The 15,597-nt window shown below is 37.2% G+C and overlaps 1 pseudogene; it reads left to right on the top strand.

Annotated features, from left to right (window-relative positions):
* Positions 1 to 8,616: 8,616 nt before the first annotated feature.
* On the top strand, positions 8,617 to 13,574 carry LOC113457890 (annotated as a pseudogene).
* Positions 13,575 to 15,597: the final 2,023 nt, after the last annotated feature.

Below are 15,597 nucleotides of genomic sequence, written 5' to 3'. Positions count from 1 at the left end.
CTTGTGGGGTCCCATCTTCTTCCTGGAAACTTCAAAGATTACTACTGCAGGAAAAATCTACTGTTTATTGTGGAAAACTTAAACATTATATAGACATATATTCAACAAAAGATATGATATAGACAACATAGATATGTAAAAATGTAAAAAAAAATTTCTTTCTGTCCCATACCAGATGGCTCCTGACATAAGAAAAAACTCTGAATATTTCTTATAATAACATGACTAGTTTGAGAGAAGGATAGCCATTGTCCAACTCCAAATCCAGCATTATATATACGTGTGTGTGTGTGTGTGTGTGTGTGTGTGTGTGTGTGTGTGTGTGTGTGTGTAATGAATTGTTGTCCTCAGATGGCTTGTTCTCATAAGCCATATTCCTCTTTGCTTCTGGGATAGTTATTTTTTCTCTTTAAATATCTAAATATCCAGAGTCTCTTGACGTTTTGAAGATGTGTATTTTCTTGCAAAGACAAGAATAGAGCCCTGCCCTAACCCTTATGAGGTTTTCTTGCCATCTGTATGATTGTCATCTCTGTGGATGAACTGTTTTTTCTCTGTCTCAAGAGATTTCTCCATTTCAAATCAAAGCTTTTCTTCTCCTGTAGAAATAAGAGCAAAACCCCTTCCATAATGTAGCACATCTCCTGGTTTCCATTGTGAGGTCAACACATCCTTGAAATACAGTGGCTGATTTAATACAGAAGTCTTTCCTATTATTCAGTGTTGCTCTGCTACCATTGTTCCTTTCTCATCAGCGTTAAGAAAATTCAAGGTTAATTAAAGCATTATGCAATCTATTTCTGGGGGTATATTTCATCCTTTTGTGTTTGTTTAGCATATCTTTTATAGTTCACTTTGATCTTTCTATAACAGTCTGACCTGAAGGATTGTTTGGTAAACCTGTAATATGCTTTATATTATAATAAACAAAAAAATTGTTTCATTTTCTTAGACACATATGCTGGACCATGCTCTGTTTTTATTTGTACAGGTATACTCATGATGGCCATAACTTCTAATAAATGTGTGATTACTGAATCAGCCTTTTCTGAGCTTAAGGCAGTAACCCATTAAAAACATGAGTATGTGTCAATGGTGTGGTGTACATATTTTAATTTTTTAAATTCTGTAAAGTATAACACATCCATCTGCCAGATTACATTCCTTTGAGTATCCTTTGTGTTACTTCATGCAGGTAAGAGTATTTGGTTATAAAAAGAGCAAGTAGGATGTCTCTTTATAAGCTCCTTAGCTTGTTGCCATGTAATAGAAGACTCTTTCCCTAAATCCTTGCTGTTGACATGATGTTTGTATGAAATTTTGAGGCCTTCAGCATACCTACAATCAATAATCAGTCAATTTCTGCTTTACCTTGTGCTAGAGGACCTGGCAGACCTGTACGGGATCAGAAATCAGTTATGTATATGAAACAAAGCCTATTCCTGATTATAACTTGAATGGGAATAAATAAGAAAGTCAATTCTATATCATATGGTATAAATTTAGTGGTAGCAATATGCAAGACAACTCTCTCTCTACATACTGTGAATCAGTAACCATATTGAGAGGTTCTTTAAAATCCCTTAGTACCATGAAACTAGCATATAGCTCTGCCTTTTGAACAGAAGTATCTGTTCAAATTTCTGCATCTTGTGCAAAACCACATATAATCACTCTTTCTCGCTTTTGAATCATAATAAGTAAAGAATGATGATTTAATTTGTATATCCTTCTCTTTGTGCAGCAGAAGGCACTGAACTCATGGCCTCAAGCCTGCTAGACAAACATTTCACCCCCGAGCTACATCCCCAACTGCATTTCTTTAATTACAATAAAGCTGTACATTTTCGTTTTTTCCATCTCTCCCATTAGAAGAATATTATTGACTGTCCTAACAGATGGAGCCAAGTATTTATCAGAGTATAAGACACCTTTATGTATCTGAGCAGCAAATTTGGCTTTAAGACATTGTGAAAAATTGATGTGCTATTTGGCCCAGTGGATATGTGTATGTGTATGCATGTACACATGTGTATTTATGTGTGTAAGTGTGTTTGTATATATGTGTGTATACGGTTTTATTTATTTTGCTTTTTTGGAACTGATCTTAAGAGAATAATTAGACTAATATACCACATATAGTCAGAGTTTTTTCACTGCAGTAATAATTTAAAAGACTTTTAATTTTTATTACCAGAGGTCTGACTAAATAAAATAAAACATTGCAATAAAAAAAAGTATAAGGGCTTTGTTCCTCCTTACTTAATTCTTCTGATTTGTAATCTGCCTTTTCTGATTTATTTGCATCTGTATATTTATTTGCATCTTGTAATTTTTCATCAACAGCTGTTAATTCTTTCTCAGCTTCAGCTGTTAATTCCCTGGGACTATTTAAGTCTTTGACACCACCTAAGGCTTTGTTTAAATGAATTATTAGATCATGTGTTATCCCAACAGCTGGTCATAGACTTTAAGTGTCTCCTAGCAATCCTTGAAAGTCATTAAGAGTCCTCAAGCAGTCTCTCCTAATTTGTGCCTTTTGTGATCTTATTTTCTAGAAACATTTTTATAGCCTAAGTAATTTATTGAATCTCCTCTCTGTATTTTTGTGAGCAATTTGTGATCCTCATTTAGGCAGAACTTTCTTTACTTCTTCAAACATTCTTTCTAAAATATCTGCATTTGAATCAGATAGCAAAATATCATCTGTTGTATGAGCCCGCTTGTTCATTCCCAGCTGCCCGGACTTGAAATAACATCACAGAAAATGTATTAATTAAATCATTGCTTGGCCTATTAGCTCTATCTTCTTATTGACTAGCTCTAACATCTTAATTTAACCCATTTCTATTAATCTGTGTATTGCCATATGGTTGTGGCTTACTGGCAAAATTCCAGCTCCTTTGTTCTCAGGGGCAGCTACATGGCATCTCCTTACTCCGCCATCTTTTTCACAGCATTCAGTATAGTTTTCCCATCTTAGCTCTACTCTGCCCTATCACAGGCCAAAGAAGTTTCTTTATTCATTAACCAATAAAACCAACACATATATAGAAGTACTTCCCACACCATTTCCCCTTTTCTGTTTAAATAAAAAGAAAGGTTTTAGCTTGTACATAGTAAAATTACATATAGCAAAGCTGGTATCAAGTAAAAATTACAGTTACCACATTTATATCTACTCTGTCTTTTATCATAACTAAGGAAAACTGAAATTATAACTATCTATTCTTGAACTCCATCAAAGACTCCAGAAGGATATAATATTACCTAAGTTAACAGGAAGTACATTGTAAGCAACTTCTAAATCTCTAGAATTGACAGAGACTGCTTGCTGCCTAGACAGTCACCCAAAGTTCTTCTATAAGGTTAGAGCATCCATCTTCAGTCTACAGGCCCAGAATATCTGTCAGACCCTTCCATAAAGCAGGAAATCTCAAAGACAGTTCTGCCTATATTGGAAGTTTGTCAGTCAGTTTTTTTTTTCTGTGTCCTGCAGACTGTCTGGCAGTCTCTTTTATGAAGCAGGAACCCCAAAGGACTGTCTCACCCTTAGGCAAGTTCAGCAGTCATTTTTTGGTGTGCCCTGCATGTCCAGTTTATGCAGTATAATATCAAACAGTCCAGGCAATGGTAGTTTCTTACCCAAATGGTGCTGCCAGGAGCAGATATGTCTCAATGTCATCAAAAGTCCTAAGTTTTTAAAACATTTTAAATGCCATATTTTGAAGGTCTCTGAAATATTTGAATAATACTTATCTAACTGAACTATATCTCTATATATCTAGAAAACCTAACTAACATTAATACAACTTTATTATTATAGATGATTATCTATTAACCTATATTTCTTAAGAATACATTATATTTTAAAATGATCAACACAAACACAATACCTTAATCTAGAGTAGAAATATAAATATAACAAAATTGATCTTAAATGATGAGTAAGATTGGTGGTTTCTCTTCTTCTTCAGTAGTATATATATAGCACCTTCTAGAACTCTGAAAGCTAGGCAGTGTGGATGGAGTTTTCAAGTGAGTACTAGCTTGATTTTTCTGTGTTCTATGTATCAAGTATGTAGTATCATCAACAATAGGGTTTTACTACCAAGTTCTGATGACTAACCAAGAGTATTGGCAATGTTCCACAATGTTTGGAAGTCTTTGAACACTAACTTGCCAACAATTCCTAAAGAACTTATTTACTCATGACACTGGATTTTTTATTTGCTATCCTGAGATGTCTTCTGTACTCATTTTTCACCACTATGGGATAATTACATTTAAAGTGTTTTTATATATGAATATGTTTCTTTTTAGGAAGCATCTATAGTAGATTATCATATGGCCCTTTCATAGATTTCCATCCTCCAGCCCACTCACCCTTCCTTTTTTCTATTTAACACTTTATGTACCGTTATTCCACTTTAATTCTTTATACCACTGTATTATATCTTTCCTTCCTTGAAATACACCACGACAGCTTACAAATGTTTTATATCATCACTCGCTCCTACATCCACCAAGGTTTTTATAGAGAGGCTTACAATACATACCAGAGGAAAGACAGAATCTTCAACAAATGGTACTTGTCAGAAAGAACAACAGCATTTAAAACAATAAAACCTTGCAGCAGGAAACGAATCAGAAGTCATCGGAAATGTTGTTTATCGGCTTCCTCCTCATAGCTTTTTCAGTATGCTTTCCTATACTATCCAGGACCACCTGCCCAGGAATGGCACCATCTCCTTTAGAATAGGCCTACTTACATAGACCATTAATCAAGAAAATGGCCCACAGGCTCATCTGCAGACCAATCTATTGGGAACATTTTCCCCATTGAAATAACTTCTGAAATAACTATCTTGTGTCAGGCTGACATAAAGACTTTCTAGAACATCTACTAAATGTCTTTTCGGCCGATTCAGAGAATATCCTAAGGCAATTTACAACCAGAACATTACAGTTATTCTTTCCAAATTCTGAAGCCAATCATTGGCTTTCTATATTAGTTACTATCTTACTGTTGTAACAAAAGACATAGCAAGAAGTATGATAAGGAAGCAGGGACTTATTTTTGGATTTTCTTGTTTGAAGATACAGTCCACCATAGTGAGGAAGGGATGGCAGCAAAAGAATCTTTGGGTGTGGTGGACAGAAGCATGAAGCAGTTGATCACTTTCCACTGGTAATCAGAAGTAGAGAGGGATAATTCTGATATTCAGGTTACTTTCTGGTTTTTTGTTTCATTGTTTTTAATTTTTTAACCATTTTTACTCAATTCAGGACTCCCATCCATATGATGGTACTGTTAGGTAAGTATGCATTCCTCAGCTGAACTCTCTAGAAATGCTTTCACACACATGCTCAGAGGCATGTCTCTTGGAGGTTTCCAAGCCTATTTAAGTTGATAATGAAGAACCATAATGAAAATAGCATACTAGACTCTTTCATTCTCTCAAAACAATTATCTTCTATGACTATATGAGACCCAGAAATTTGATGATAACTGCCTATCATATTGATCACTTAAGTATTCCTTTGAATCTGATGTAATTTGCTTTGTATGTGTCAATCTTTATGATATCCAACTCTTTTTGAAGCTTTATAGAATTCAAAAGTTATTTAATCAAGAGTCTGCATAGTGTCCCACACCTATAATTCCATTACTCAAGAATCTTCAAGAGGAGGATTATCAATTCAAGGTCTGTTTGGGTGTGCTACAGAGTGAGTACTTATCTAATACAAAAGTTTTTTTTAATCTTTTTAACCTTAAATGAATCTTTTAGCTAACTGGGGTAACATAACAAAATACTACAGACTGAGCACCACATATAGCATAAATTCATTGTCTCATAATTCTGGAGGTGAATGATATAAGCCACAAACAGCAAATATTATATGATTCTTTGTATAAGAGGTGGCTAAAAGAGGGAAAATTTTGAATGGACTAAAATGGACAGGAGATACAACAGAAGTTACCAGGACTGAAAGAAAAGGGCAGTGGTTAGTAGGTTCAGTTTCTATCTGAGATGATGAAAATCTCCTAGAAGTAGATAATAGCAATAGATACACAGAATTGTCCATATACGTATTGTAACCAAATTATACAATTAGGACATTATGTTTTATTATGTATATGTAACATAGGACACACACACACACACACACACACACACACACACACTTTGTTTCCAGATTATTCTAACACTGTAGGCTTCCCCAATGTGCTATTTCCTATGAGTCTCTTACTAGTCGGTAAGATCTGACAAATGCAAATTATTTATACCATACAGTTTATTCATTTATTATTTTCAGGATCTTTTTGCTTTGTTTTTAGATAGGATCTCACTATATGGCTCTGGCTTACCTGAAACTATATAGGCGAGTCTGGCCTCAAACATAGAGATCCACCTGCTTTAGCTTTCTGAATGCCTAACCATGTCCAGCTATGTCTATTTCTGATAAGGGTTCAAATTCTAGGAGTGACTTAAGATCTGTCACAAAATATGATCCCTATTACATGTAGTCATTTGGACAATGAGGGATGTCTTTGAGTTCAATGGAGAGCCTTCCTCCCATCTTAGGTGGCTTTTAACCTGATTCAGGTTGCTAGATCTTTATGGTCACACAAAACTTCTATTTAATCAGTGGCCTTCAAAGAATGAGATCTACAGACCACAGAGGTTGAGTTTAAGGATGTTGTCTATAAATTCACAGGTGAGAAAAGAAAGGGAGAAAGCAGACATCATATGGACAAGAATGGGTCCTCAGAAATGGGATACCATCAAGGGTACTATCTTATAGTTAATATGGCTCTGCTAGACGGAGGTGTGGGGAGGAAATGTAGTGATTGATCTGGTGAGAACAAAAGTGGTAAGAAAGTCAAGGAAATATTGTTCAAAATCAGGGTCCTCTCCCCTAAACTGCCAGGCAAGTGTTCATCTCCTATCGTCACAAATAATAGTACATGAGATGATAATAGTAAAGTGGATTTCTAGGGATATTTATAATAAATTTGCTAAAGGCACAGTCAGTTATTGGGCAGAAGCTACACTATAGTGGGGTTCCTTTCTCTGAGAAATTTTGAAATATTAAAATTTAAAATTTTACAATGATAGACTTTGCAAAGGGGAAGTAACAAAAGTGCATAAGAGGTAAGTCTCTTTGCTAAGAAATGACATGCATTCTCAGTAAAAAGTAAAGATTACACAGCAGGAAACAGCATCAAGTTTAGGGAAGATCCTAACCAAATCAATAGATACCTCTGGTCCAATGAGAGGCTGAAAAGAGCACTTCATTAGTGATGATTGCTGTGATATGCATCAGAACACTACAGGGCTGCCCAGAGCATTCATTTAAAGATAAGCAGAATGGTAGTGATTTAAAAAAAACTCAAGTCTATGACACATTTCAAGAAGTAATTCAATATCACAAAGTACTTATTATTTAGATTCTCAAAGAAAAAGCCTCTGTTACCAAGGACAAAATCAATCATATGTAAAAATATGATGTTTATAGAAGTTGGGAACTCCCTGCTTTTAGAAAGCATTGAAAGCCAGGAAATCCTTTAATTATCTCTTAGTAATAAAAGAAATTTCTGAGTAACTTGAATTCTATCAAATCTCAATACACTTTCTGTAAGATAAACTACATCTCAGATAATGCACTGTATAAAAATATGAGATCAGTTTTGCAGGCAGAAGAATAAACAATCCAGTCTTCCAGATCATCTCTTTACAAATCTGCAAAAGGTCACCTCAGATAACATTCACAATCCTGAAGAGTATAATGAAATGTGTGAACGGCAGGAACGCTGCTGTAAACCCTACCAGAAATGAAGTACTATGGTCGTTTTAGAATAAAAGTACCTTAGACTACTTGAGTTCATCACAGATTGATCTCAGAATGAAAAGAAACACCTGTGTGACTGGAGAGCCGGCTCAGCCACTAAGAATACTGATTGCTCTTCCAGGGGACTTGAGTTTAATTCCTGGTATCAGCATGTTGGCTAACAACCACCTTAAACTGTCCCCATTATTCATCTGACATGTGACAGCATGGGCGGAGGAGAGATGCCCTCCACCCTCTGCCCCAAGCCCATCAATACCTCAGACTGGTGGAGGAGCTGGCCCCTGGCGTTAGAAAAGCAAGAGGGCTGCCCCTGCCCCTCATCAGTTGCAGCACTCGAGAGAGTGGTCCCTCCCTGTATCTTGGCTATACTATGGAGCTGGCCCTGATAGGTATAGGTGTCTGTTAATATTCAGGCATCTGTAATGGCCTGCCCTTGGGGTTCTAACAGGCTACATCCTCAGTTGTAGCCACTAAGGGCACCTCCTATGCACATTCACTATGTTCCCTTTTAAAGGGGTTCTGCCCACCTCCCATCTCTCTTTCTCTTTCTCTTTTCTTTCTTTCTTTTCTTCTATTCTGCCACTCCTATTCCCAGAGGCTAGTCTCCCCTGTCCTCTCCCCCACTTTTTCCATTCCCTTTCCCCAAATTAAAAAAAGAAAACACCAAAACCTTCAACTTGAGTTCTGTAGTATGACGTCCTTCTCTCCCGTGCTGATTTTTCAAAATTACAGCATTGCAGGAAAACCAACCCTGAGGGAATGAAAACTGGAAAACTGGTCCCACTCTTTGCTCATCACTACGAGGTGAGTGAACTAGCCAGGGAAAGGCTGGAGAGCTCACCCTGGTAGTGAGGACAAGGGAGAGATGGAAGGCTGACTATCCCTGCTATTACCCAGTTCCAGAACCATGGTTATAATTTGGCCCATCCCAACATCCACCCCATCTACGATCTGCTGGAGCACATGAAGGGACCTGACCCACAGACCCAAAGCTGCAGGATCTCCACAACAAAGGGCAACAATAGAATATTCAAGAAGAGTCCCAGTGAGGGCCCAACAGCAGTAATGTAGTAGAAACCAGAGGCCTCAAACACTATCAGTGACACTTTGCAATAAACACTTGCAAATAAAGATACGTGAACAAAGAAGTTTACTCTGTAACTCACTGTGTCAACAGCTTCCATGCAGCTTTAATTTTTTTCCTTTTCCTTTTTTCTCTTCAATTTTGTTTTATTGGGTGTGGGAGAGGTTTGCAGGGGCAGAGGGCAGATGTAAAGGGACAGGAAAATGAATGGGATCAAGATACATGATTTAAAAAACACAGTACAAATTAAAACGACAGTTAAAAAATTAAGACTGCTGTAAAGTAAGAGATACAAAATAAAACAAAGAATATAAGAAGAATAAAAACAAAAGAATCTTAACCTCAGTTCATATGACTCTGACACCCTCTTCTGACCTCTGTAGGCACTGCATGGACATCGTGTACAGGCATACATACAGACAAAACAAGTAAAATAAAAATAACAACCTTCCCAAAAGAATACGCTGGCAGGCTTCACATGACTAACCTAATGCATTTAGCTTTATATTGTGTGTATGAGTGTTTTGTCTGATTGTCTAACTGTATATGTACTGTTCTGTGTACATGTATGGTTCAGCCTGCAGAGGTCAGAAAAGTGTATCAGATCCCCTGAAACTCAAGTTACAGGTAGTTATGAGTTACTAAATGGGTTCTGGGAACTGAACTGAGGTGTTCTGCAAGAGCAACAAATAACCACTGAGCTAATTCTCCAGATTGTAAACTGATACAATTAAAGAGTCTCTGGGAAGTAAGAGAAGACCTACCTTTTATAAAATTCCCTTCAAAGTAAGGTTCTGTAGTTTAATATATGAGCTAGCTATGGGATAAATGGTACAAGGACTACAGAGATTAAGAGAATATTTACTCTCTCTTTCTTTTCTTTCCCCCAGTCTTTTATAAACTTAGATTTCAGGACAGTATAGCAGGATATACTTGTCTTCAGTTTGTAGGCCTGCCAAAGCAACTACAGGTGATTTTTTTTCCCACCAGAGGCCCGTCACCTCTACAAGGCATGGTGATCTGATTCTGCAGCTAGTAAACCTCTCATCTTGAAGGAATAATACCATACCTTAATGCCAGTGCAAAAATGATAAACAAAGGTTATGTACAAGAAAGATTATACTCTCCCAAGTACTCAATACTCTGCCAATGGGGAAAGGGGAAGGGACCTGTATTTAGAACTACAAAATCTGTTCATTGAACTTTTATGGCCTATCTACCAGTTCTTTAGGCAGTAGCCAGGTTCTGCAAAATTAAAAATGAACTGCTTCACTGTGGCTTCTTGCCAAATTTTGAATTTATCGTTATTGAGATCCTCATTCCCAAAATGTCAAATCATAAATGTGCTTGTAAGATTAGTGAATCCTTGGGGGTGGGGTAGGGGAGCGTAGTATGAAGACTGTTTGTTGGTTTCCAGCTGCTCAGCCCTGAAAAAATCCACAGAAATTTTATTAATTAAATCACTGCTTGGCCCATTAATTCTAACATCTTATTAGCTAACTGGTGTGGGACAATTCTATATTCTGTCAATTATTTTTTTAATTAATTGTTGTTTGGCCGTTGTTCGGGAGGAAATTTTGGGGGGGCCACCCGGCCGGGAGTTGGGGTTGGTTCAAGGGGACCGGGGGGGGAGGCCCTTTCTTTTCCGTTCTTGCCCGGCCCCGGAGGAGGGAGGTTTTGCCTTGTTCGGCCAAAAAAACTACCAAGCCATGTGGCTAACATAGATAAGAATAATGGGCTAATATAAGTTACAAGAGTTAATAAGAAGCCTGAGCTAATGGGCCAATTATTTTATAACTAATGCAGACCCTCTGCATAATTTCTTTGAAGCTTACTGGCTGTGGGAACTGGGCAGGACAGAAACCCCAACAAGCAGGCCCTCATGTTATAGCTAACTCTTACATCTGAATTTAACCCATTTCTAGTAATCTGTGTATCACCACATGTCTGTGGCTTACCAGCAAGATTCCAACTGACCTCTATCTCTGGTGGGGCTACATGTCTTCTCTCTTGATTCTTCCTCCTTTCTCCATTCAGTTTAGTTTTCCCCACCTAGCTTTATTCACCTATAGTTCTGCTATAGGTCCAAAGCATTTTTTTTATTTATTAATGGTAATCACAGCATATAAACAGAAATCCCACATCAGGGGAGAGGTACTGAAGATCTTTAGGTAAAGGGATGCTTATGAGAGCAGAATACAAGTTCATAATGATGGTACTGGTTTGATACTGGTCCATGGAAAAACAGAAGATTACTCTATCTGAACTTAAAATCCTGAGCAATTTTTACCCTCACCCTTGGTTTTCTGGATTAGAAATACTTGTCTGTCCCAAGAATGAATAAAATGCATTAGAAACTGTTTATTTGAGTTTCAGTGATTGACATGAGGATTTCCCAGTTGGCTTTACTCTACTAAGCCACTGGCTGAAACAGCTTCTTTATTAACTAATGGTAATATAAATATTCATAGCTTAAAGAGGGAAATCCCATATCAAGTGAGTATTCTACACATGTCAATTCTTATTGACCTCAAAGTTTATATCATTTTGTTCTTTGAACTACTCTAGATCCCCCACAAGTTTTATTTTATCTAAGCTTAGAAATGTCTTTGACAATGGTTTCTGTGAAGGGCATGAGGTCCTTATGCTTACAGATAAGCACTGGAGAAACTAGTAATGTTGATCACACTGGTGTGTCTCCTCAATGGAGGAAATAGAATACTAATTTTCCACTCAGAAAGCTGGGAGTACATGTTATTAATGGCCTAATGACCTTTGCTATCAATAATGAACCACCAAGGTAGATACATTCACAAGCAGGCAGTGAAGGAGGTACGCAAAAGGCAAAAGATTTTCCCTTGGTTGTCCTTTTATCTAGGCTATGCCTGGAAAGCACTTCCTATCCTGTAAGAGAGTCTTCCCACCAATTAATGGTTCCAGAAAAGATCCTTCTACATTCATTCAGGAGCATGCTTTTTAGTTGATTGCAGATTCTAGATCCACTCAAGAGACAGGATTGACCATCTTAGTTGGTTAATTCTTATTTAATAAATAAGCAGTTCCCCCATATGGGAAGACCATTGCCCCTACTAAAACTGATCAATAGAAGTATCCTACAGTATACACTGAAATTATTTCTAGTCTACAGCCTTTTTACAAGTCAAAATACATGGAAGCTAGATCAACTGGCTCCTGTTTCAAAATTTCATGCTACTTAAACACAAATACAAAATATTTTAAGGTTGAAGTAAAACATGGTATTTTTCCTTTTTGTTGAAAAAAATAAAATGGTGAAACTGTGACCAAAATACATTCATATTTTATTTGTAAATATCAAATAACTGGTAATAAAATCTAAAATAAAAACAATAAAAATACTTAAGCCACTTTTTTGCAATGGTTTTGCTATCAGATCACAAGTATTAAGAAAACCACCATAAATTTGAAGCCAAAATGGGAAGGGAAAAGACTCATATCAATATTGTCTTCATTAAACACTAGATTCAAGCAAGTGCACCTGATCTATGAATATAGTGGAATCAACAAACCACTAAAAAATTTGAGAAGGCTTCTGAGATGGGAAAAGGATCCTTCAAGTATGTCCATGTCTTGGATAAACTAAAATTTGAACATGAACATGTTGTTACTATTGACATCACCTGTGGATATCTGAAAATAGTTTTTTACTATCATTGATAGTCAAGACACAGAGACTTGATCAAAAGCATGATTACATCTCAGGATGACTGTGCTTCCTGGATTGCTACTGTTATTGAAATTGAAACTGTAAACTCTGAGAATGGGCAGACCCATGAGCATGACCTTCAGGCTTACACCCTGGGTGTGAAACAGCTAATTGTCAGTGTCATAAGAATGGATTTCATGGGGTCACTTTATAGGCCAAAAATTTAAGAGAAATATAAGGAACTCAGCATCTACATTAAGAAAACTGACTACAACCCTGACGCAGTAGTCAATTTCTGGCTGTGATGGTGACAGCATCCTGGAGCCAGGTGTTAATATGCTTTGGTTCAAGAAACAGAAAGTCACCCATAAAAATAGTAGTACCAGCATGGTCACACTGCTGGAAGCTTTGGATTGAATCACACCAACCACTCATCCAAATGACAATCCTTGGTGACTGACTTCCAGGATGTCTATAAAATTGGTACTATTAGTGTTTTCCCTGTGGACAAGTAGAGGCTAATGTTCTCAATCTGGCACAGTGGTTACCTTTGTTATAATAAATGTCACAACAGAAGTAACATCTACTGAGGTGTACCATGAAGTTCTGAGTGAAGCTCATCTTGGAGATAATGTACACATTAATGTAAAGAACTGGTGTCAGCAAAAATTACTCAACAATAGTTTCACTGCTCAGGTGATTTTCCTGAATCATCCAGGCCAAATTAGTGCTGGCTATGTCCCTGTACTGGATTGTCACACAGCTCACATAGCTTGCCAGTTTGTTGAGCTTAAAGAAAAGATTGATCATCCTTCTGGCAAGAAGCTGGAAGCTGGCCCAAAATTATTGAAATGTGATGATGTAGCCATAGCTGGTATGGTCCAAGGCAAGCTCATTTGTATTGATAAACTATCCTTCACTGAGTGCTTTTTGCTGTATGTAACATGAGACAAGTGCTATGAGTATCATCAAAGATATGAACATGAAAGCAATTGGAGATGACAGGGTCAACAATTCTTCCCAGAAATCTCATGAAGGCTAGAAATCCCGAAGGTTAATGAATAGCATCCCTAACACCTGCCAATCCAAGCTTACTCAGTGATGGAAGAAGGTCTCAATTAACCACTTAAGTATAACAGTGAAATACAGAAAAATGATAACAGTGTAAGGCAAAACCTTCAATAGGAAAGGAGAAGGTTTAGTGAACCATTTCATTGTTTCTTTGTTTCTCTCTCTCTCTCTCTCTCTCTCTCTCTCTCTCTCTCTCTCATCTCTCTCTCTCTCTCTCTGTGTGTGTGTGTGTGTGTGTGTGTGTGAGAGAGAGAGAGAGAGAGAGAGAGTTTTAAGTAATTTCTTTCAAAGTCAGTACTTTTAATGAAAGCAACTTCACAAAAACACCTGTCACAGAATTTTGAGACTCTTAAAAAACAAATTTAATAAAGAATTTATTTATTCCTCTTTCAGTAATAGCATCTGAAATTTCTACAGAATATTTTCAATGGAGTCATAATTAGGAAAGACTCATGCACACAGAAATTGTGCATTTCAGGGAATTCCAACCAACTCAATCAACTTCTGTAATTTAGGCAAACCATCAAACTAAGGCCCCTTAAACAATTCTTCAGCAGCAGCATTACAGGGTCTTCTCTAATTCAGAGTGCAATGCGCAAGGAAGGCCAGGAGGAAAGCATGTTTTAAACAGCATCTTTCAAGATCAAGTGTCTACAGGTCAACAAATAAGATATGGGGGGGAAGGCTTTCCATTAAAAAGCTAATGGCATTATTAAGAAAGTTCTGCCTAAAAATAAAGGAACAAGTACCAAGAAGGGTACTGGGGTCAGTATCACCCCCAGAAAAAAAATTACCTTGAATTTGTGAGGATAATCATCTATCCTCAAAGATATTTTTGTTAATTGATTCACTAACATTTTGTTGAACAAGCAAAAAGAAGATACCACTTTAAGTGTAGTACATAGAAGACAAGATAAAATGTAGTATTATGTAAAACTGTGAACATTGGCAGAATGTGGTAGCACACACCTGTAATACCAGAATTTAGAAGGCTGAGTTAGAAGATTGTCGCTTCAAAACCAGCTTGATCTACAGAACAAAAGTATCTCTCAAATACAAATTGTAAAGATTGTAAATGAGAACAAGAGAAGATAACACATTAGAAGATGTTGTATTAATCAAAGTTATCCAATGAATCAGTGTTAATATGTTTCTTAAACTCACAAACACACTCAGAGATACTGTTTTATCTATCCCACAATCTCCAAACCAGCCTGCTGACATGTAATATTGGTGTTTTTTTCTTGTTGGTGTAACAGATTATCAGGTAAACAAATGCTTAAAGAATGAAATAGTGTTGGAGGGCTACACTGAGAACAGGATTTCTAATGCTGTGATGAAACACCTTGAACAAAAACAATTGGGGGGGGTTATTTAGCTGACTTTTCTACATCTTAGTCCATTATGGAAAGAAGTCAGTGTAGAAACTGGAGGCAGTAGCTGATGCAGAGGCCATGGAGGGGTGCTGCTTACTAGCTTTCTCCTTGTGGTTTGTTTAGCCTGCTATTTATAGAACCCAAGACCACCTGCCCAGAGGTGGTACAATGGACTGGGCCCTCCTACATCAATTACTAATTAAGGTCACCTTCAGTCTGATTTATTGAGGCATTTTCTAAATTAACATTCTATCCTCCAATGACTCTAGCCTGTATCAAGATGGCATAAAATCAACCATCACACAATCCATCTTCGAGGGAAAAGCTTGCCAGCAGGAGCACAAGGTAGCTGGTTTCACAGCATCTGCACTCAGTATTGGAGCAGAAGTGAGGCAAGACAAATACAAATGTGTGTTCTAGCTTCACTCTTTTGTTGTGATAAGACTTTCTGACCAAAAGAAATTTAGGGGCCGGGCGATGGTGGCGCACGCCTTTAATCCCAGCACTCGGGAGGCAGAGGCAGG

Source organism: Microtus ochrogaster, linkage group LG9 (assembly GCF_000317375.1).
Source record: "Microtus ochrogaster isolate Prairie Vole_2 linkage group LG9, MicOch1.0, whole genome shotgun sequence".
Taxonomy (NCBI): domain Eukaryota; kingdom Metazoa; phylum Chordata; class Mammalia; order Rodentia; family Cricetidae; genus Microtus; species Microtus ochrogaster.
This window is presented reverse-complemented; position numbering and strand designations above follow the sequence as displayed.